Source organism: Zootoca vivipara, chromosome 1, assembly GCF_965207765.1.
Source record: "Zootoca vivipara chromosome 1, rZooViv2.hap1.1, whole genome shotgun sequence".
Classification (NCBI taxonomy): domain Eukaryota; kingdom Metazoa; phylum Chordata; class Lepidosauria; order Squamata; family Lacertidae; genus Zootoca; species Zootoca vivipara.
Window position 1 is genome coordinate 48,229,622 of NC_142582.1, and position 24,171 is coordinate 48,253,792.

Below are 24,171 nucleotides of genomic sequence, written 5' to 3' on the forward strand. Positions count from 1 at the left end.
GTCTCTTCTTAGAATGTAGTCAAACAAGTTCCTCAGTTTCTTTAAAACTGTTGAATACCACTTTCCATCACTAACTGATCTCCAAAGCAATTTCCTTATATCAAAAAGCAATAACAAAAAGTCATCGTAATTCAATTTAAATAATAAAATGAAATGAGGATGTTGTTATAGTTAAAGTTCAACAAGCAATACAACTATATGGAAAGGAAGTCCAAACGTTGTCCTTGGAATTCCAGCTACCTATTGGCTGCTGGTAGACCCTCCCCTCTCTTCCTGCAAAGGCAAACCCAAAAGCTGCCTCTTGGTTAAGAGAAGGTAGTCCGCTATGTTGCAATGTGAAAGGGAAGCTACCTGAGTTTTTCTCCTGGCCCAGATTTGTGAGGCCTTATCTCAGGCTGGCTGGGTGGTTTGGACCTGTGCTCCATTATACACAGGCATTGAAAGTTCAAATTCTCACTGCTCTTCCTACTCTCTTCTCACTGTAGCCCAAAGTTAATATATAGCCAAGTAAATAAAGGATTATTTATTGCTTATTTAACCATCCAATTACTCAAACCTTGGGCAATTTGGAAGGCCCCCAGGGAATTTGGATGAGAGTGTTCAATAGCCTGTTAAGTGGCACATAATGTCCTCCATCTCATATAGTTTATGAATCTGTTACAGTTTAGCCCCACACAGGTTATTAAAAAAAGGAGAAATGCTAATGCACCTAACCTTCTAAAGCACATCACATTTGCAATAAATTTTAAATAATGGCACATATAGCACAACAAAAGCCCTTTCAACAAGCAGCCTTTCCACCTCCTTCCATTTTGGTAGCAATGATTTGGAAACTTTCACTATGTTTTGAGAAAAACAAACTACCCCAAAAGCAGCCACACACATACTCACCTGACAGTTCTCTGTAATAACTTACCTGATAAAAATCTCCTTCTGTCACCAGCTTGTCAGGCATTCAAACACAACGGAATGTTGGCACAACTAAAAATGGACAAGATGTCATTCTCCAAGCCCTTCCTCCCTCCCTCCCTCCTACGTCTTTTCTAATATCTGCCAGTGCAAGGAAGCTGGTTTCAGAGAAAATGAAATGCTGCTCTCTGCCAGCCAACTGACCGTTAGGGGAGCCATGATCAAACACACACAAAGGAATACTTGACGGCAGCTTCAGAACTGGTTCCAGTACAGACTTCATGATAGCAGACCTCATGTGGTGGTTCCTGATTTCAGGACAAGGGATGGGACGTTCTGTCCAGAAACTCCATCGTGTCATATTCTGACACATGCCTTTGTCTTGTGTGCATTTGAGAGACTTTCACATCCTAAGTCAGGTGTAGGGAAGCTGTGACCCTCTCGATGTTGTCACACTACAGCACCCCCAGCCCTAACCATTGGTTAACGCCCTGACAGTGGGTGTTGGGAGCTGGAGTTCCCAACAGCATTTGGCGGACTAGCAGGCATACATTGATAGGATGCTATGATGATTGCCTTAGGAAGGGCCATAGCTTAGTGGTACAGCAAAAGGCCTCCAAGTAGGTCAAGGAAACTATTCTGTTTGAAAACCAGTTAAGACACTGCCAGTCAGGGCTAGAAGGACCATGCTGAGCTAGAAGGACCATTTTTATTCTACTGAGTAAGGCAGGAAACTTTGTGGAGAACATTTAACCCAGAGTAAGTGAGGCTACTGGCTACCTAAATCCATTAGAAGTGGTGAAATGAAGCAATACAGCAATGGCTCTCATTTGATGATTTATTGTGTTGTTTGTTAATCTTGGAACCCCAGAAACCATTTGAACAGTACAGTGGTACCTCAGGTTAAGAACTTAATTTGTTCTGGAGGTCCGTTCTTAACCTGAAACTGTTCTTAACCTGAGGTACCACTTTAGCTAATGGGGCCTCCCGCTGCCGCTGCGCTGCCACTATGCGATTTCTGTTCTCATTCTGAAGCAAAGTTCTTAACCCAAGGTACTATTTCTGGGTTAGCGGAGTCTGTAACCTGAAGCGTCTGTAACCTGAAGTGTCTGTAACCCAAGGTACCACTGTACTAATGTTGTTCAATGTGAATACATCATCATCAAAGATACCATCCTCTGCCACTGATTGGAGATTCAATGGAAAGAGTGAGGTCAGTGAAGGTCTTCACAAAGTTGGATTTGAGAGGGACATATAACTTAATCCACATCAGAGAGGAACTTTGAGTATCTGGTTATGCCCTTTGGACTCCAGTCAGAAGCAGCCTTCATCAACTACGTACTCAGAGGCCTGATGGACGGTTTCATGGTGGTTTTCCTCAATGTTGTCTTGATTTATTCAGAGAACCAAGAACAGCATGTATGTCACATGAAAATGGTGCTGAAGAGGTTGCGAGAACACCAGCTGTACGCCAAGTTGAAAAAAAAAAGTTGGTTCTACATCTCAATGGTAGATTTCCTGGGTTGCTGCCTCATGCCTGGGGGGTGGGGTGCAGATGGATCCCGTTAAGGTCCAGAGCGTAGTTTTGTGGCAGGCACCCAAGATGAAGAAAGATCTGCAGAGGTTCAAAGGGTTCGACAACAAGTTTGTGTTGGCCTCACTATGCCCCTCACGGATTCCTGAAAGGGCAAGAAGCCATTCCAGTGGACTGCAGAGGCGCAAAAGGCGTTTGAGCATCTCAAAACACACAGGCCTGGCCAAGACAGCTTTCCTGTTATACCTTCTGGCCTTGGTGAAGCATGTGACCCTCACCTGTCTTGAGCCTACTCCAGCTGATGAGTCACACACCTTCTGCTCAAGCTAGCAAGCCACATCTGAGCTGTAGATCACTGCCTGCCTTCCCTTAGAACTGACAGCTGTAAGTTCTGGAATCCTGATTTCAGGGACTGGGCAGGGAAGGAGGAGTGGTGGAGACCACCTCCCCAACCTGACCCTTCCAGGGAGGAGGAAGAGGAAGACAGTATAGCTTAACAACAGGGGTTTGTGGGAGGTCACAGCTCACAGGCAGATGAGTGGAAAAGTTGGGAAATAATGGGAGACCCAGAGCAGCTGGCTGACACGTTGTCATTAGAAAGCATTCCAGACCCAGAACCTGGCGAGCCTTAAAGGTAGGAGAGCAAAGAGCTCCAAGACAGAGGGTACTTAGCGGCACCATGAAGGAGATGATGATGATGAATGAGGAAGTGGGAGAGATGGGGAGGGGTGGAGATTCACTCGGGACAACACCATTATCCAAGAGGCTGGGTTCCATAGCCTGCCCCTTAGTGACTCAGGATGAGGCTTTGCCAGAAAACGTCTGTGGCACGGTGAGATGTTGAAAATAGAGCCCTTTCAAGCATCTAAGCTATTTTCATTCTTCCATTTTTTTAAGAAGCCAGAAGCCAGAGAATATCCACAGTGCATTCCACCAGTAAAAACCACGGCCCAGGCCTCTCAGACTTAAAGCATTCAGCTGTCTGCTTCCTTAATCTAGTCTAATATAACATAGCGTGGCCTCTTCCAAAGGCCCACATGGGGAAAGGAGAGGGGGAGTGAGAGGGAAGTATTAAGAAATATTGTTCCCAGTTTGTTTGTAACTCTGGTACAGTGCATCAGTTGATCGCTATCATATCTGACATACCTGCCCTGTAAAGAACACATGTAAAGTGTTAGACTGACAGAAGGGGCAATAACATTGGGCTGTGTGTTTGTGTGCAGGAGAGCTGGAAGGTTTTAACTCTTTCACTCCTCCTCGCCTTGTTGTAGCTTCCCTACCTTGCCACTCTTTTTAGCACTGTGTTGAAAAACATCAATAGACACTAAATGGAGCATCTCCTGGAAAGTATTTAAGTGCTCGGTGGCCATATTAAACATGTGTACCTTGATTTGGCAAGACCAGTTTGATTTGTAGACCTGAAGTGGTAATAAAGTGACAGTCTCTTGCAATCTATGGTGGATATGCAGGGATGCAGAACTTGGAAGCAGAGGAATGGAATATGTAAATATACTAATTTTGTCATAAGCTGGAGTCTGTAGATGTAGAGGAGAGGAGAGAGTGAGGGGGGAAGGATGGGGACATATTTTAACTGTTGTTTGCCTCTTATTCTATTTTCTAGTTGCTTTAGTTTAGAGCAGGCACCCCCAAACTGCGGCCCTCCAGATGTTTTGGCCTACAACTCCCATGATCCCTAGCTAACAGGACCAGTGGTCAGGGAAGATGGGAATTGTAGTCCAAAACATCTGGAGGGCCGAAGTTTGGGGATGCCTGGTTTAGAGAATAGACCAGTTTGCGGCTATTTAATGAGTGGAGTGTGCTTTCCACTCATGGATTTCAAAATGCTCTTGGGTGGAATTATGTCTTTTATGAGCATCTTTCTCATTTGACAAACGCAAGGGGCCAAAGCTGATCTCACACTGATTTATCCGTATCAATAAACTCACTTCCACTTTTATCATTACCAGAGATAAAAGAGATAAACCCTTCAAAGTGCACTCTGTAATGAGGGTGGGGTGGGGGGTGGGGAGAGGAAGGCTGTTCTGATCTCAATCAAATTCAGTATACATAGTACCAGATACAATCCCTTTCACATTCTCCATCACAATAACTGAAAATCTGTGCCTGAGAATGCCAGATTCGGTTAACATAATGAATTAAGCAAAGTGGGCAATTTGTAGATTATGACAACATTTTATAACTATCTCACCAAGCTTTAAACTATTTGGCAGACTGGTGTGTATGGCCTGTATTTTCTATATGAGTTATTTAACCCCATTTCTAATAATTCTTGAATATCTTGAAGAGGTGCCACTGCCACAATCTCAGTGCATAGGCTGCACACATATCTACACATCCCTCTTGCTTGAGTTCCTGCCTACTCATTTGCACCTTGAGGTAGTCACTTCTGAGTTCTTGGGTCATCAGTGGGAATGATAGGTATCTGGTTAGGGCCTTGAAGTGTGATAAAGAGAGGGACAATATTTCTGCTTATGGGCTGAGGGTGGTTATATAGTATTTCCAGTGCTTTACTTCTAGAAAAGAAAGATGCTGATACATAAAGTTGTTACAGTAAGTGCCACACTTTTAATCAGAGGTTTTCTTCTAAAAATAGAGGAATGTGCCAGTACTGAGTACCCCTGAGTACCCCCAGAAAAGCACTGATATTTCAATGTACTGTACAGATTGTTTTTACATGTGTTGTTGTTTTGTCCATCCCATTTGTGATCCCCAGACAGCCCCGTGAAGCAAATTAGATGCCCTCTGGCAGTACAGTGAGCTTCATGGAAGTGAGACTTCGACGGCTTTCCCGCAATGAACCTACTATACCAGCCGTTAACCCAGGCATCCCCAAACTGCGGCCCTCCAGATGTTTTGGCCTACAACTCCCAGGATCCCTAGCTAACAGGACCAGTGGTCGGGGAAGTTGGGAATTGTAGTCTAAAACATCTGGAGGGCCATCTGAAGTTTGGGGGTGCCTGCGTTAACCTCTTTGTAAAGACAGCAGTGGCTTTTCTACAACTCAGAAATATCGCAAGACTTGATGATTGGGGCAGAAAGCTAAAATGGTGAGGGGAATGTTGACAATTCTTTCCCTTTAAAGCATAGCCGTCAAGTTTTCCCTTTTCTCGCGAGGAAGCCTATTCAGCATAACGGAATTTCCCTTTAAAAAAGGGAGAATGTGACAGCTATGCTTTAAAGGTACCCACAAATCTGCCATCTGAGGTGTGACAGATGCCGCTACTCCAGCTTCACTCACAAATAAAAGGAATTGTTGTTTCTGAATTGCTTTTTTCCTAGAAGTTCGAGACTACAAAACAGATCAATTAGTTTGACCCTTCTCTCTTTCTTAGGAGAGAACGAGGCTTGTGAGGGAGGGGTAGTCTTTCTCTTGCTTACTTCCATTGCTCAGTTTTTATAGGACCTCTTTCAGGAACTCTGTACTCTGACTCAGCCAGATTAGGTTATAGAGTCTCTGAGGGGATGAGATGAGGTATTTGGTCAGTGACAGACGATATTGACGCAGAAAGTTTTTAAAATAATACAATCAATCTCTCTGACTTAGGCTGTGTGCACACACTTACTTGGAAGTAAGCTCCAATGAAATCAACGGCATTTACTTCCAAGTAAACGTTGCCAAGGTTCAGGGTGTTAAAGTATATATAATATATATATGCACACATCCAATTGGCACCACCAGTGGATAGCTTTCCAGCCATCCACAACAGGACCCAAATAAAAACCTCTCCCTGCACCTTATTGTGTCTACAGACTTATGGATTTTTACATGGATCATTAAGACTGAGTCAGTTCGTGGAAGCCTATTATGATGATTAGGGGGAATGCTGGCTTTTCGACAGAATCGGATGAGAAATGGGGTGTACCACATTTTTTTTTTTTTAAAAAAAAATCTCCCAGCAATGTCAGCTCAGATGACCAGGAGGCCGAGCTATTTTCTCTATTAATAAAGGCAAAAGCATTTTGGATTTCTTTTAGCTTAGGTGGAGAAATGTTGTCTAATGATCAGACACAATAAAATTTTATGGGAGTACCAACAGTATGGAGAGAGAGGAGAGAATTCCTGTCTTGGAATACTGTAATAGCATCATTCAATAAAGGTGATTGGTGGTAGGTTCAATGCAAGTGGGTCTGCTGCCAGTGTTCAGCAAGGTTGGGCACTAGTTGAAGCCCCCAGGGGCTCAGAAAGATTCATAGCTTGCTGACCCAGCCATGCTGTCACTCGCCATTGTACCCACGGCTTGCCATTTTAGTGGTGGACATTCCTATCTATACGTATATAATTTCATAGAAAACCCAGCCTATAGATATACAAAATCTATGGGCTACACAGATCTATAAGCTGTGCCACTGTATTTGGGGCACATTAAGAAGATGGGTGGACACTGCAGATGGGAGCCATACTTGAGCTCTTTTCCAAAAGGGCACTTGTGCTCCTCCATGGTAAAAATGACATCCAGGGGGCTGGCAAAGAGGGCACTGAGTGCTTTTGTTATTGAGGCTGCAGAAATAACAAAAAATGCTGTGCAATCATAGCTGTGGGAAGGGAGCCCATTGGTAGCACCATGCTGAAGGTTCCCTGAAGTTGGTGACTGATCCTAAACATAAGCCAGCATTCTTCAAGCAATGCTTAATTAAATTAGCCTGGAGAAGAGAAGGTTAAGGGGTGATATGATAGCCATGTTCAAATATATTAAAGGATGCCATATAGAGGAGGGAGAAAGGTTGTTTTTTGCTGCTCCAGAGAAGCGGACATGGAGCAATGGATTCAAACTACAAGAAAGAAGATTCCACCTAAACATTAGGAAGAACTTCCTGATAGTAAGAGCTGTTTGGCAGTGGAATTTGCTGCCAAGGAGTGTGGTGGAGTCCCCTTCTTTGGAGGTCTTTAAGCAGAGGCTTTTCAGCCATCTGTCAGGAATGCTTTGATGGTGTTTCCTGCTTGGCAGGGGGTTGGACTGGATGGCCCTTGTGGTCTCTTCCAACTCTATGATTCTATGAAATTAAAGAATTCATTGTCCCAAGGTGTGTTCCCATGAGCCCTGGCCCTGTTTGCCTGCATCCATTGTTGCGTGTGAACTGCTTCCTTGTGATGTTAGTCAGGGTCGTCTCAACCATGTCGGGCGCCCTGGCGCCGTGGTGCGGAGATCGCTCTGGCGCCCCCGCTCCGCCCCGTTTCTTGTCGCGGCTGGTGGGCGGGCGCAGGGCGCAGCATGGCTTCCACGCAGCTCTGCTGTGTGACGCCCCCCTGCCGGGCCAGCACCCTGGCACCTCTGCCCCACCCAGCCTACCCCTAGAGCCGGCCCTGATGTTAGTCTACACAGTGGAGGTATGAGTGCCAGGTTTTCTCCGTTTAATTACTTACCTTTGGGCAGTAGAGTTATCGGGCCCAACAGCACAACAAAGCCAGGAGGCTGCTTGGAGACAGCAGTGTTACAGGGGCACCAGAGAGGTTGTGTCAGATATGAAGTTTTATCCCCCGAGTTCCTTGAAATATTTCAATGGATGCTGGGGCCAGAGTGTTGTACTCCAGCATTCTACCCACATGCCATCTCAAGGGGCCCTGGTTGAATCGCAATGCACAGCACATCTTAAATGGGTGGGCGAGGGCAACAGAATGTGATCAGCTTTGCTCGCTTGGTTGTGGAATTCACACACACACATGGAATACCATATGTCATGCCTTCCACTCAGCAGTGAGTACATATGTGCAAAGGGGATTCCAGTATCCTTAAGAGATGAGTAGAGAAATAAACGAAGGACAGCTCAGTTTCGTGACTGTGAGCTGCCAAAAGAGATCATCCATCTACAGAAGGCAGCATGCTTCTGAGTATCAGGTAATTCCAATGAATATGAGGGGAGAGTAAAGCATCATATTCATGACCTATTTGAGAGCTTCCAGGGCCACCTGGCTCACACCTGTTGAAAACTGATTGCTGGACCAAATGAGCCTTTGGCTTGAGCCAGCATTTCTTGGGTCAGGGATGGGGAAAGTTTTGGGCCCTCCAGACTTTGCTGGGCTGCAACAACCACTATCCTTACCCATTGGCCCTAATGACTGGGGCTGATGGGAGCTGAAGTCCAGCAACACCTGGATGACCACTGGCTTTGGCTTTCCCCGTCATAAGTCAATTTGTTGTCTCCTTTCCAAACACCCTGATTTTAATCTGATTATATTGCCGGGGGGGGGGGGGGAATCCTTCTGCTCTGTAGATGGTAATGTGTTTTTCAGACCTACTGTCAGGTGACCCAGGTACGTGACTGTTTTGCAGCCAAGCCAGAAAGAAAAAAGGGTGTGGAGGAAAAAGAAAGAATAATGTTTGTTCAATAGAAAACAATGCTAAAAACCCCAAGGAGGTGGAATGTAAATATAGCTGACTGGATATCATCGCACTGACATCATGAGATTCCTTCGTTCAAGTGCTTTGCTCCCAAACAGATAAATTAATTAAAATAACTTAAGGCATCCCTCCCAAATACCCTTATTATTTAATTAAAATTGGGTGGCTATTGTTTTCTGGAGAGGCTTCAGCTGAACGTTAGAGAAGTGATCTAAACAGTTGTGTACAAGGGAAAGGTGATGTGGGGTGCTGCTGCAGACAAAGTTTCACAGGCAGGGAAGGAGAGAGAGAGAGAGAAGGATGTAGTGTCAATTTCTTTTAGCAGCGAGTTCACTGGACACTTTTGGCTAATCCCGAAAAGGCCTCCAACCAGAATGTCGTCAACACATGGGTCATCTGAGCATGTGAGTAGCTGATGCGTAAGTCAGCCAAATTGCGCATTCTGGTTTGTTTGTTTGGGACTGGGGCGGTTGTTTTTCCCCAGCCTTTCTGTTCTTGGCATAGTGGTTTTGATTTTCTCCTTTTTGTTGCTGTCTGTGGCACCTGTCTTTGTAATAAATTAAGTGCCCAGCCGCCTTTGATGAACCCCAGGGGAAGGAGTTGGAAGGTTATTGTATGATGACATGCCCTTTTGACAACAGCTATGCGCATGAAACAGGCACTCATTAAAATCTATTAGTTTTTTATGGTGAAAACTGATCCATGATTCCCAGCCAGTGCTTTCCTCTGTCTTTTAAACAGATCTTTGCATTTTCCATACAGGCACATACAAAATAAAATTTAAGGGAGTTCAGGGAATCACAAAACCCCCACTGTACAGGAGCAGGTCTGTAAAAGCATAAATACATTTTTATTTCAATATTATTATACCACCTTTCAGGGCCAAAGCAACCATCTCGGAAGGCAGTTTGCAACATAAAATCATTATACAACAGGTTAAAAGTCAAATGCAAAATTCACAATAATAACCGTCTAAAACCATTTCCTTATGAATTCAGCAGTAAGATTGCAAAAACAGTTAAAACTATGACTGAGCAGCAGAAAACAAAATCATAATCAGTTCAAAGTGGGTGTAAGGAGTCAGGTCTTTGGAGCCTGTTTACAGTCAGTCACCAAGGGAGCCAACTGAACCTTCTATGGGAAGGAGTTAAGAACAGGAGAGTCTAAGTCCTGCTGGATCAGGCCAGCATTCTGTTCTCCCAGTGACCAACTAGAGTTACACAATGACGGGGCTGCTACTGAGAAGGCCCTTTTTTGTCCACCAGCTTGAAGGGCTCATGGCCCAGGCCTTTGCACTCAATTTTAGTTTACTAAATGACAGGAATGCTTATGAAACTGAAAACAAATTTCAAGTGTCCTGCTATGGTCATCTCCACTGCAGAAAGTCCCCCATTTTCCATTTTTTCACATCTCTGCATCCAAAAAGTCACAGTTCATTTTCTATTTCTGGAAAAGTTTAAATGACAGATCAAGAGATTTCTGCTGGGGTAGGAGTGAAGAAGGGGTTCACAGTTCACAAATGAAGTGGCAAAAGAAAATTTGTACTTTGGTCTCAACAGTTTTGCAATAAAAATAGGAGGTACAAGAACAACAACAAAATTGTTCTTAAATAGCCATATAATCTGCTTCCATTAATTATGTAATTGGAACGTGTGGCTTGATAAAATAGTGCTCAAAAAAGACAAAAATGGCTGGGAATGAGAAGAGATTCCCCCTGCCTTTGTAACCTTTTTCTTTTGCCTTTCAAGACATCCTCAGGGTGGCTTAAACTTTGCAATTGCTTCCCCGTTGTTCTCAAGTGTTTGCTTGAACTCTGTGAACCACGTCACGTGTGCTGGTGTTTATATTTACACAGGCTGCTCTGCAAGTTCTCTGTTTGTCTTGCCACCACATCTATATGGCTTGGCAGGAACCCGGCAGCTTGGTTTCAACTGCATATAAATCAGCTCCCCCTCTCTGCCACCCCAATCCACCAGTGTTTCCATGAGCTGATCTTTCCTGATTTTAATTTCTTTTCTTTTCTGAAGAGCCATGGGGCACACCAGTGTCAATCTGCTATTGAACTTTTGCTTCCTAGGATGTCATAGACTCCTTGCCAATCTCACAAGTTATTAGTCACGCTTCGTAATGCAGTCTAGAGCTCAGCAAAGCTTGCTCCCAAGTAAGTGTGCATAGGAGTGTCTCCTAACTGTGTAATGGGACTTACATCCAGGCCAGGTAAGTGTGTATAGGACTGGAGTCTAAGGATGTTTGGACACAAAAGGGTCATTCAGATAAGGATGTTGGAGGATTCCGTTGAAAATGGGCGATCAAGTCGATTTCCTTCTATCTGCCCATTTGACTTCCATCATGGCACAGACTCTTGCTATGAATGTTTTCTGCTGCCTTAGTTTTCTATAAGTTTTTTTGGTTTGTTTTATTAAAAAAGAAATATGCATCCAATGGGACATACAGTAGAAATTGGAGTTCTTGGTAAGTTCAGAAGTAAACGAAAAATTACAAGAACTCGGGCCAGAAAGGATAATTTCAAAAATTCTTCACAAAGTTTTATTCAGGATAACTTCCAGTGAACATCAACATCAGGACAAGGCCCTGTTTCGATGATTCTTCATCAGCTGGAATGTAAAAGTTAACATAAATCTTTGTAATGAGAAATTATTCAACTCTTTAGATATAAGGTTTTAACAAATAAAAAGGACAGAGACTGTATTCAAATAAACATTACTGATATATCTGTGAGTGATCAACATAACTTCAACCTTATAGTCTGCTTTCTAAATCAAGATTTAAACTGCTTGTAACGTACAAAAGGCTTGTCTAAACTTAAATAAGAAATCCTCTTACAAAATATACATATCGTCCTCTGTCGTCCCCTTCTCCTTGTGCCCTCCATCTTTCCCAACATCAGGGTCTTTTCCAGGGAGTCTTCTCTTCTCATGAGGTGGCCAAAGTATTGGAGCCTCAGCTTCACGATCTGTCCTTCCAGTGAGCACTCAGGGCTGATTTCCTTCAGAATGGATAGGTTTGATCTTCTTGCAGTCCATGGGACTCTCAAGAGTCTCCTCCAGCAACATAATTCAAAAGCATCAATTCTTCGGCGATCAGCCTTCTTTATGGTCCAGCTCTCACTTCCATACATCACTACTGGGAAAACCATAGCTTTAACTATACGGACCTTTGTCGGCAAGGTGATGTCTCTGCTTTTTAAGATGCTGTCTAGGTTTGCCATTGCTTTTCTCCCAGATAGGTAGCTGTGTTGGTCTTTCCCAGCATCAGGGTCCTTTCCAGGGAGTCTTCTCTTCTCATGTTACATTATATACATTTTATACATTGATGGATAATGCTGTCAAGAAAGGGACCACATTGCCTTTCTTTTTCTCTGAAGTGTTGTTTGTTTACTTTATGTGTGTATAAATTGTTTGTTGCCAGTGGCATTTCATATGCACTAAAATTCCAATCCTAATCATATCTACTCAGAAGTAAGTATCTGAAGAAGTGTGCATGCAAACGAAAGCTTATACCCAGAACAAACTTAGTTGGTCTCTAAGGTGCTACTGGACATTTTTATTTATTTATTTCGACTGTGTCAGACCAACACAGCTACCTATCTGAATCTGTACTCAGAAGTAAGTACCACTGAATTCAGTGGAGTTTACTCGCAGACAAGTGGGATTATGATTGCAGCCTCATTCTGCTTCCTACGGCAAGTTTTGAATGCATTATTCAGCATTGTTCTTTTCAGGTGAAAGGCAGTGGTCTCCTTTGCTGCCTGTTGACTTTTATCTGTTCTTTTCAGTTAAGGCCTGGGGATTTCAGGCTGTCAAGCACAAACTCATGTTTAATACAAGCATTCAAAACATAAATCATCTTGAGTGTTATGTTTCAGCAGATGCGCACACATGGCTGCTTTTCGCATAAAATATGCATTTATGAAATAAAATGTTGCATTGCAAACAGCTTATGTAAGTAGAAGTGGCACTATCCTGAGTGAAGGAGTGTATAGTTAAACTATGGAACTCACTCCCATAGGAGGCAGTGATGGCCACCAACCCAGGTAGCTTTAAACAAGGATTAGCTAAGTTCATGGAAGAGAGAGGGCTGTGATCTGCTTCCACAATTGGAGGCAGCCGTGCTTCTAACTACCAGTTGTTGGAAACCACAGAAAGGGGGGTGCTCTTGTGCTCAGGTTCTGCATCTGGTGGTCACTGTGAAAACAGGATGCTGGACTAGATGGGCCATTGGCATAGCTGCCAAGTCTCCTGTATTCCCCGGGAAACCCCCGTTTTCCCGGCTGCCCCCAGCCGAAAAAACAGATTCCCCCCCGGTTTATTCTGGCACGACGGCCATTTTGGAACTGGATGGAGCATGCTCAGAAACGACTTTTGATGCTGCTTTGCCAGTTCCAAAATGGCTGCAGCGCGACTTCTGGTGTGGCGGCCATTTTGGAACAGGGCAGAGCAGCATCAAAAGTTGCTTCTGAGCATGCTCCGCCCAGTTCCAAAATGGCGACAGCGCTACTTCCGGTCTGCTACTTCCGGTCCAGTCCCTTATTTCTCATGCCGGAACTTGGCAGGTATGGCCATTGGCCTGACCCAGGAGGCTCTTTTTATTGTCTTATGCGCCTGTAAAATGTTTAATATGCCCACAGGAATTCATACAGCCCAGGACAGAAAGATCAGAATATATCAGCAAGATGCTAAACTGTCTTTCCCTGATGCCTGGATGAGGAAAATAAAACTGGGTTACAATTGTACTGAACTTTGAAATCAAGATAGGAAGACTACATTCAGCAGAAACAGCTGCTGGTAAAAAAGCAAAGAAAAAAGCTAGGTGGTGCTCAAGTGAGATGCAAAAGGAAGTAAGAGTGTGATATTTGGACTATCGACCAAAATATCACTAAACATGGCAGAAAAATGCCAATGAGCTTCAATGCTAGCAGTGACTTTGGTATACTATGAAACTAATAATAATAATAATAATAACCCTTCCCGTAGCATCTTAGAGACCAACTAAGTTTGTCATTGGTATGAGCTTTCGTGTGCATGCACACTTCTTCAGATACCTGAAGTGTGCATGCACATGAAGGCTCATACCAATGACAAACTTAGTTGGTCTCTAAGGTGTTACTGGAATGAATTTTTTTATTTTGTTTCGACTACGGCAGACCAACACCTACCTGTAACTGGTATACTATGAGTTATTTATTTTTACTTAAAACTTAAAACAATTTTCTGAAGATGATCAATTGGCTGAGCAAAGGGTAAGAGAGACCTGTATCTTGATTCTGGCCGCTCACTCTCTCCTTTGTTGTTATTTGCCAGTGTCACTTGTTCTCCATCGCTCTGTGGCATAGCTGCCAAGTTATCCCTTTTTTAAAGGGATTTTCCCTCATGCTGAATAGGCTTCCTCGCGAGAAAAGGGAAAACTTGGCAGCTATGCTCTGTGGCAGCTGTCATTGGCCACACTGGTTAGCACAAAGCTGGGCCAAAGAGGTATGATCTACAAGAAATGATGTAAACAGAAGTGCTCCTGAATGAGGAAGCAGCAGGTAGTTCTCAGAACTGGTGTTGACTTGGGGAGTGGGCGGGGCTTCAGAACATTTCAGAACAATCTCTGGTCTATCTCCAGGCATCTTCCCAGAAGTGTGTGTGTAGGGGGGCTCTTCACTTGCGGGAGGCAGCTCCAGAGTCATGTCCGTCAGTTATGATGTGGTCCTTGGGGTGTCTGGTGGCACTGAGGTGGGCTTCTCTCCCAACTGTGTCCTCAGCCCCTGGCCCTGGCTCCAGGTTGGTGCTTCCTTGTCCTCTGGGCCACCTCCCAAGATCTGGTTCCACCACTTCCACATTCTCATTTCAGTCCTCTTCCTGCTCTGTTCCACCCAACCAAGATGTCTCCATAGGACACATGACATGGCCAGAGGGAGAGCTTCATCACTGCATCTAAGCTCCCAAGCCTTTGAGAAACCATTGTTTTGGATGGGGGGTGGCGGCGGGCTGCCATCCCATTAAAAAGTTTCTCTCTGCAATCATGAAGATTGCAGATTTGTAGAATCATCAATGCAGGAGGGAATTCTTCTGTTTTATGTTTATGTAGCCATTTTAATTATTCCCTCTCCCATAGAGACAGGTGGATTTTATGCAGATTACATCCATCAAGATCTCATAGCTTTGGGCAGTTGTTCCCTCCTGTTCCTTGTCCCCTCCACCCCCCAAAAAATATGGAAATATGTGGATCTGATGTTCAGATCAGAGGTGCTTTCCCAATGGGAACCAAAATGCCCTCTTCTGATCCTTGCAAGCTTGGACCAAGTGGGTCATCATTCATCTACTTGCACTGGAAAAGAGAGAGAGAGAAAAGAAGAGGGACTGTTATCACAGAAAAAGTGCTGTGTGCACATTTCATAAAGCCAATGAAACAGTATAACAGCAGGCCTGAAGTCAGGGTTCCTATAAAATGTTATATGACGCAGAAGTCGAGAAAGATTTTTTATTTTATTTTATTGGTTAAGAACTACCGGATGTGGCAAAATTTCCAGCTAGCCACAAAACAGAGAGGGTGTCATGGATCATCTGCATGAACTCTATGTCTGACTGGAAAAGCCTCTTTCTGTTGAATTCCTAGGAATCCCATTGAGACCTCTTTGGGCCTTTTGACGCTTAAACCTGCAGTCTTGCTGTTGCCTCCCCCCCCCCAAAGGTTTCTGGCATTTCCAACCATCGTCCAACTTTGCTCACAATGGAGCCAGAGCTGCCACTTAAGGAACCAGCTAACCACACAGAAGCGAACTTGTAAAGGTCAAACAAATCATGAGAATGTTGGAGAAGATTTTGCTTACTTTTTTTTGAAGCTATATCTGGAGGGAAATATGATATACTTACATGAATGCACATCTATTAAATGTCTGGGAACTTTTTGATGGCTGCAGTTTGTTGGCACTGAAATAAAAACTCAGGGAGGAAACAAATGCCAGCTTCAGAACAAGCCAGGCAAGCTCATGGTTCAGCATATTAGGAAAAGGAATTTTACAGGGCTGGTGCCGGAAATTTTCGTCCAACAATTCTCTGTGTTGGGTCTGTTCCTTATTTATTGATTACACGTTCATCGCACCCTCCCTCTAATGAGCTCAGGGTGGCGCACACCCTCCCCATTTTATCCTCACAACAACTGTGTGTTGAGTTGAGTTGAGTTGTTGAGTTGAGTTGAGTTATCACCTGAGAGCAGCCAGGGGGCTTCATGGCTGGTTCGGAATTTGAACCATGCATCACACAAGCTTGCTGTGTTGTCATCTCAGGCTTGTAGTGTGTAAAATGGAAACTGTGACTGTGTGTAGGAAGTGTTTGTTTGAGCCAGGATATATTTATAAATGGCCATGCTTTCCACAATATAGCATTTGCTAGAGAAATCCACAGCCCCCTCCAACCCGATTTGGGGGTTCTTATTGGCCCTGATGATATCCAGGCTAACCAGGAGAACACCTGGCCCAGAGTCACCCACAAATCAGTTTTGGGTGGGTTTAATGTTGGGTTAATGTTTTTTAAAACCCCAATATATATTTTTAATTAATAGCTATTTAAAAATTGAATTTTCCAAAAAGAAACCAAAAGGAAGGCAGTCAAAGAATACCATAAGAAACCAAGACAACATGTTATGTGCATATAAGTAATGGAGAGGAAGGGAATACTACTACTACTACTACTACTACTACTACTATTACTACTACTACTAATAAAATAAAAAAAATTCCTTCAGTAGCACCTTAAAGACCAACTTGTAACCAACTACTACTACTAATAATTTATTATTTATACCCTGCCCATATGGCTGGGTTTCCCCAGCCATTCTGGGTGGCTTCCAACAAAATATTAAAATACAATAGTCCGTCAAACATTAAAAGCTTCCCTAAACAGGGCTGCCTTCAGATGTCTTCTAAAAGTCTGGTAGTTGTTTTTTTCTTTGACATCTGGTGGAAGGGAGTTCCACAGGGCAGGTGCCACTACCGAGAAGGCCCTCAGCCAGATTCTGAGCCTCAGCCAGATTCGACTCAAGCCCCGATCCCCACAAAATGACCTGATTTGATTTGGGATTCAGCTGAATCTAGTGTTTATTTACTCTTTTTATTAATATGAATATTAGAGCGCACCAGATGAAATTATCAGGCAACAATTTTACAAGTGGAAACATTTCTCTTAATAGGTTGCAGCTGTGTGGCCAAGGACAGCAATATGGCTGGGTTTACACATAGTCTCTGTGCATTGCAGTGGGGTAAGTCCATGGAACTGAGTGGACTTCCAAGTAACCATGCAAAGAATAGACTCAAAGACAAATTGAAGACAGAAGGCACCGCCTGTAAATAGCAAACTGTTGGAAGATGGGATTTTGTAATCAACAGAGCATGGTGTGCTCTTTATTAGCTTGGTCCTCCCCTGCTTTCTAGATCTTGGCCATGGGGATGACTCTGCAATGGTTTCTCTGTTGTTCATACGCCATACTAGCAGAAATAAAACCAGAGTAAGGAGCAGCAACCCAAAACTAGTGGGGTATCTACACCTGGCATTGCTTCCTGCATTTCATGTTGGGTGTTCAGTAGTGAACTGGTCTCTTGTGGACATACCATACGTTCTTACTTAGACTCACCCAGAACAATTGCCATTAGGGACAGTCCGGTGAGTTAGATGGACATTTGATCCCATCAATTTAAGCTATTTTGATCTGATCCGTTCCAGCTCTTTATCCTACCTCCCTGATCCAAACTTAAGTGTGCCCTCTTTCTAGAAGCAAGACTCCTGTTGTGTCCAGAAGGAATCTGAAGCTTTGCAAAATGGCACAACAGTTTGCAACCCACTTCTTCTAACCATGTGTGGAAACCTCTTTCAAGCATTCAATGGAGTGCAGGGCTGTTCATCTCAACCCTAACAGCAGGAAACATGTTTATGGCTTTCTGTTGTTCCTGTTTGTGCATTTTATACAGCCTCTATCATATTTTATTAGAACAGTTTAACAAGGCCTTTGGGGATTAGTCCAAAAAATAAAAATAAAATCCAGCTGAGTGCGTGAGAGAGGAAGAGGCTATGTCTGCCTTATCTACCTGTTGTTCATATTTTTTAATGTGCTTTTAGATTCTAGACTCTCTTCCTTGTTACATTTATTTAGCAGCTTTATTTTACATTTATTTAACAGCTGGAGCATCTATATTTCCAAAGATATAATGTGCTGCATGCAGATTGGAGAGAGCACGTCTGCGAAGGGAATGAAAATATCTTAGAATAGCTTTCTGTGCACATGTTGTTAAGTTAATTAAATGCAGTGGATGGCCTAGAAAAATTTACAGTCTTATAGTGATGGTTCCCTATCAAGGAATTGGAATAATAATGAGCTATGCTAGGAGTACTCATGTACATAATAATTATCCATATGCTGGGGGTGTGCACTGCCCACAAGGGTTGATCTTTATCTGTAGCTTTGAGAAGTAGCCCGAAGTGCTTCAGAGCTACTCTGTGCCTTTGCAATTTGACTCACTATTCAGGACCAAATTAGTTCTGTTAAAAACAAAACTTTGGTTTCTCCCCATTTACTACATTGGAGAAACAAAAAAAAAACCAGTTATAACATTTCCTCCTTTCTACAGAAGCGGAAGAAATTTGCAGGCATAGCAGTCCCTGCAAAGTAACCTAAGGTTGACAAATAGTTGACAGGTACATCCAGGAATTTTCATGTAGAGCCCCTTTAAAATTTGATTTTTTTTTGTGAACAAATGAAAATTTAATGAGCAGGGTTCACTTAACCAGCCCTGCAGTGGAAGCTCTGCACATGGTATTATGTTTCCACAGTGGTTGGTTGTTGTTGTTTTTTAACCCCCTCTCCTCCCCCTGTGTACTCCCTGAAATTGGCTTGAAGTATCAGAAGAACCCCAAGAAAAGCATGTGATGGGAGTGGGAAATTGGGAGGGATCATGCTATCGCAAGTGCAATGCTTGTGCAGACAGAATGACTGGAAGAGCATGACATTGAATTCCATCTTATAACTTTTTCAGCCCTGAGAGGTAAAGACTAAAGGACCCCTGACCGTTATGTCCAGTCGCAAACGACTCTGGGGTTGCGGCACTCATCTCGCTTTGCTGGCTGAGGGAGCCGGTGTTTGTCCACAGACAGCTTCCAGGTCATGTGACCAGCATGACTAAGCCACTTCTGGCGAACCAGAGCAGCACACAGAAACGCCGTTTACCTTCCCTCTGGAGTGGTACCTATTTATCTACTTGCATGTTTGACATGCTTTTGAACTGCTAGGTTGGCAGGAGCTGGGACCGAACAATGGGAACTCACCCTGTCACGGGGGTTCGAACCGCCGACCTTCTGATCGGCAAGCCCTAGGCTCTGTGATTTAGACCGCAGTGCCACCCGTGTCCCTGAGAGGTAGGTCAGTATTATTCCTATACTGCAGATGGGGGATGGAAGATAGTGGGACCCCCACTCTGTTCATAGCTAAGATAAGTGTGAATTTCCTACTTCACATGGGATTGCCAGATCATCAACCTGGAGAACTGTATTCTGTTGAAAGCTAACAATGCAACCCAAAGAGGGAACTTGTAGGTGCTCACTGAATAGGACATAAGGTTAGGAAGCAGAAGAACAAGAAGGAAGAAGGAATGGGGGGGGAGTGCAATAGTTTTGTTTGTTTTCATTGGAGAGGCTGTAGCTCAGTGGCTCAGTAGGTGCTTTGCATAAAAATGGTCCCAGGTTTAGTCCTGGTTGGAAGGCTGTGATGAAAGAAATTAATTTACTGCGCAATAGCCCTTGCAATGTAATCCACAGTTAATATTGCAGGTCAGAGGATGGACTGAGGCTGGTTTGGATTTCCACTCCTCAGTCCACCATGCAAAATACCCCTCAGGTTACAGCAAAGATATATCTGCTTAAACTGCTCATTCAGACAGACTCCCAAGACAAATCCAGCACTCAAATGCATGCCGAAAACATCAGCTGTTTGTGCTAGCTGTGGAAGAGGTATGTTTGTGTGTGGCTTAGTCAGTATGAGGTTTGAGAAAAATCTACTGCTGGAGAGATCCAAAAATTAAGCCTAACCGGTATGATAAATAAGAGACAGTGAAAGCAAATGCTGGATTGGGGGCAATGGGGGGAGGGTCAGTGTGAGAACAACATGGGACTGGGTAGGGAAAGGAGGCAGACTTATCAAGAGAAAGAGACAGAAACTCAGCCAGCTAGCATCTGGGAGCTACAAAGGGGCAAAGCAGGCCAAACTGCACCAATGTGAAATTCTGCACCGGACAATTTGAAGTTATTGTTAAGAGCAAGGAGGGAAAGAAAACAAAGAATGAATGGAAAAAGAAGAGGGAACCGAAAACTTTGCTGGCCAGTTCATCTTCAGAAATAGCTGTCTGGAAAATGGTTAAAGCATCTGGTTGGTATCTGTAAAATACAGGATTATGCTCTTTACAGCTTCATTCAAATCTCGAAGGCACTGGTGCTTTTCCTAAATTCCACATATGAAGGAGTGTACAACACATCGTTTCCCTGCCCGTCCACCACCCAAAAGAAATAGTCTTACTTTTGAGCCTCCCTGCAAACTCACAAGGGATGGTGGGAGGAAACTAGGGTTGCCATATGTCCTCTTTTTCAGGACACATCCTTCTTTTCATGGGTAGAATCATCATAGTGATCCGTAGGCAACCTAAAATGCATGGGGTGCCATTTGTCTGAAAAAGTAACCTCAAGCTAATGAAAATGAGGCCAGCGCTTTCCCCTGTTTTCTGCACAGAGGAAGCTTGGAAGTCTTGTCACTCATCATTGAGAAATACACTGCACATTCAAGAAAGCCAATGCAGCCAATATTGCAATGAAGGAAAGATGTGACCCTTGGACTCTTCAGAGGTTGTGTGGTCTGCTAGGGTTAGGAGCCAACCAGACGCCAGATGTTCTGCACTCCCAGAGTCAGTGTGTCACTTGACCTAGTCAGCAGCACAGATGGGAATTTAAGTAAAAAATGAGTCTAGTGAGAGCTTTGGAAGGAATAAGACAGGACTCTGCACCAAAGTTGATATTTCTTCATAATATTTAGTAGAGTTTGATTATAAGGATGCACACAATAAAATGAAAGGAAAACCCATTGTGGGCTCGGTCAAGTGGGATAAGTAAACCCTGAAACTGAAGTGAAGAGTTTTCCAAAACACTGGGGCTCAGTAAAAGCTACATTTTATTATGTTTTACTGTATGACCACCACATATTATTTCTACAGCATCTTCAGCATGCATGGCAGTTTTATACCATAGAAGGCTCTCTGGCGTAATATTTATGTGATATGCAAATCCTCCATTGCACATCACTCCAAGTATCGTACACCTGCCCAAATGCCCTCTTCTTATTCTAGTTTTGGGACACTCATTCTGATGGTGCTGATGCCCCGCCCTGCCCTCCTCTCCTCACCATGGCATTGCTGCGTGAACACCAGTGACAATGGCATTATACCCCAAGCAAAGGGTGCAATCTTCTGGCAGTGCCCTGTCTGTCAAACAGTGAACATTCAACAGGGAAAGTGGATGGTGAATTAGGGCCACACTGAATGCCCTTGGATAATGCATAAGGACCATACTCAAATCAGAGAATTCAGCCTTGCCATCTCTCTGATGGTATTATTCTCTTTGGAGGGCTAGGTTTTCTTTTGGGGAGGCAGAAGCATTCGAACATGCATGCTTACACATCTCACAGCCTGAAATAATAAAATTCAGGAAAGCCCCTTACCATTTTTTGAAATTCTGCTGATTGAGTAATGGATCTGGAGAGCTGGATCTATATTTCATTTGCATTGCATAAAATTTCAGTGACATTGTTGTTCATAATCTTGCCAAGCCTCTCTGTTGATTTACCAAAACATGGGTGGGTCCCAGTTCAGAATCTGGAATGAATTGTAACCCAGGGATGTGCCCGTCCAGTTTATATCTGGTTACACCTGACATTGGCCATCAGGTTCTTCTTACCATTTTAGTAGACCTAGTTTGGTGAAATTCATCATTTTCTTCTTGGGAATTGTCATCTAGCCGTTTCAAAGAGTGGATACTGGTTTCTGTGTTTTCATCTGCCGAGGCAATTCCCAGACAGTAAAGCATTTTCATTGCATAGCACAGCTTGGGATTCTGGACTCAGCTATGTGTTTGGGAGACAATGTAGACGTAAATGAAAGTGTATCAAAGTCATGCCAGATTGGATTCACCTCTCAAGCTGCCAAACAGCTGCCAACCCTGCTGTGGTCTGGGGCATAGCCAAGCTCTTCAGGGCGGGGTGGCAATTGGTGGGACAGGGGTAAGTGTGTAGAGAAATCACGAGGAATGGAGTGGAATTCTCCTCTGGCCAGAGTTTTAGAGATGTCCTACTGAGTTCTACACCCTGCCACCGTACCAATCCGGCTGTCCAGTTAGGGAGGTCTTTAAGAGAGCTGACCCACATTGGGAATGCAATGCAAGTGGCGCTAACAATTAGCAGCTGTTGCATCAGGACTCAGACTAAAGCTATTAGCAAACAGTGGAGATTAAGAAAGTGCAGTGACGCAGGGTGACAAAATGTTTCTGGGAATCTGTAATGGGATATGAAGCTTTTCAATGGGGCTCAGTAATGGATATTTAGCGCGAGCCAGTCATAATAACTGAAACTTATCCCAGCATTTGCTTCCTTAATGGACCAACCGTCCAGTTCTCAACACATGATATGGATGCGAGGGCTGCTTCAGACATTATTAGGACACAATTCCTACACAGACAGCCTGGGACTGATGTAGCACATACTGCAAGGGCGGGGGAACCTCAGGCCTGGGGGCCAAATGCAGCCCCCTGGCCTCTTTATCTGGCTCTTCCCAGGCCACCAGACTCTCACTGGTCTTGCTCCACATTCTCCTTCTGGCTTTGCTTGGCTACAGAGTGTCCTTGGACTCTGACAATGCCTCTTGCCTAGATCAAGATATGTGGGATGTATGTGTAGAGAAACCACTGAATTTGTGTGGTTGGAAGATAGCCTGCTGAACAAAAGTTAAGAGTCATATTCATTGCCCCATCCACACCTTGCCTCTGGCTCTACCACTGGTGTGTGGCCACCAGATGGTTGCCCACCAGCTGGAGTAGATTCCCCACCCCTGACAAACTGGTTAAGGACATTGCATGAAGCTTAAAGCCGTTGTGTTTGTCCTCACCCTGGCACCACAATTGGTTCATAATTCAGATGGAAAATCTGCACTGGCTGAAAGATCCATTTCCATTGCAAATGCCCACTCATCCCCATTAATATAAATGAGAGTCTCAAAGATGAGTTACGCCTGACATGAGAAAATGTTCTGCCTGTGAGTTGTGAGCCAAGGACATGCCCAGGTTTTATCAGGCAATTTGTGGCACATAATTGTTGATGGATAGTTCTGCAGTCCACAGCTTAGTCCTGAATTCATTAGGAGGCCCTAATTTTCTAGATCTCAGCATTCCAGCATCCCCACTCCAAATCTGCATACTTAGATCTAATTACTATAATTTAAACAGAAATACAGTACATCTCACCACAGTGGGGAAGACACTAGGTGACTGTTCCATCTGTTGACCAGGTGCTGCTCATGGCCAAAGGGCAACTTCAAGGCTCCTGGTCATCCTCCCTTCTTAATGTTCCTTATCTTTAAACCAGACATGGGCCAGACAGACCTCAAGTAAAAAGTACCTTTTCAGTTAGAGGACCTTCAGAGTACATGACTGTCACCTGCCCAGTGGGACAGATGGCTATAATGGAGTAGCCAAGCAAAAGACAGCTTGGGCAACTCACATATGAAGTGCACATCAGCCTGAGAGAGATTTCGTGCAAATCCTCTGCCATCTTTGGGAATCCAGATATCCTCAACAAATAGGTCATGGGCCTGTTGGTCATGAAAGCAAAACAGAAAAAAAACAGTCAAAGGGATCAGGAAGCAAGTGATGGGAAAGGCCTCTGCCAGAGAGCTCCTCCTTCTCATTATTTGACTACATGTACAAATGTTTGACCTAGCAGCTTCCTATGTCCATCATTTCATAATGACTCTCAGCAAAGTATTCTCCTAGAATGCTGCCCTGATGCCATTCTGAAGACTCTTTATGACTAAGCTGCCCCAAAGATGTAGTGGCTGTTCCAGGAGTGGTTAGTACTGGGTACATGTCAAAGAACCCCTCATGGTTCTCTGGCTGGGCACCAAAGAGGAAAGTCAGCTTTTGTGCCTGTGAAAAGCAGAGAGATACAATTCTCCACTTGCATTTTCACCTGGTTTCAGGTTTCCAGCCAACAGCATCTGATCCTTCACAATTTAATGCAGGTGAATTAGCCAAACAACAGGAAAACAAAAGAGGCAAGTCTGCTGTT

At 43.9% G+C, this 24,171-nt stretch overlaps 2 long non-coding RNA genes across 2 annotated transcripts in view; both read left to right on the forward strand.

Annotated features, from left to right (window-relative positions):
* Positions 1 to 8,920: 8,920 nt before the first annotated feature.
* The window catches only part of LOC148687543 (uncharacterized), a 35,655-nt gene continuing 20,404 nt past the window's right edge, over positions 8,921 to 24,171 (forward strand). The window contains exon 1 of the long non-coding RNA XR_015948314.1: positions 8,921 to 9,206. This is a non-coding gene — a long non-coding RNA (uncharacterized LOC148687543). The remainder of the gene's footprint in view (positions 9,207 to 24,171) is intronic.
* Positions 10,574 to 17,323, forward strand: LOC148687544 (uncharacterized). The gene is made up of 2 exons (XR_015948317.1): positions 10,574 to 11,019; positions 16,996 to 17,323. It is a non-coding gene; the product is annotated as an uncharacterized LOC148687544 (long non-coding RNA).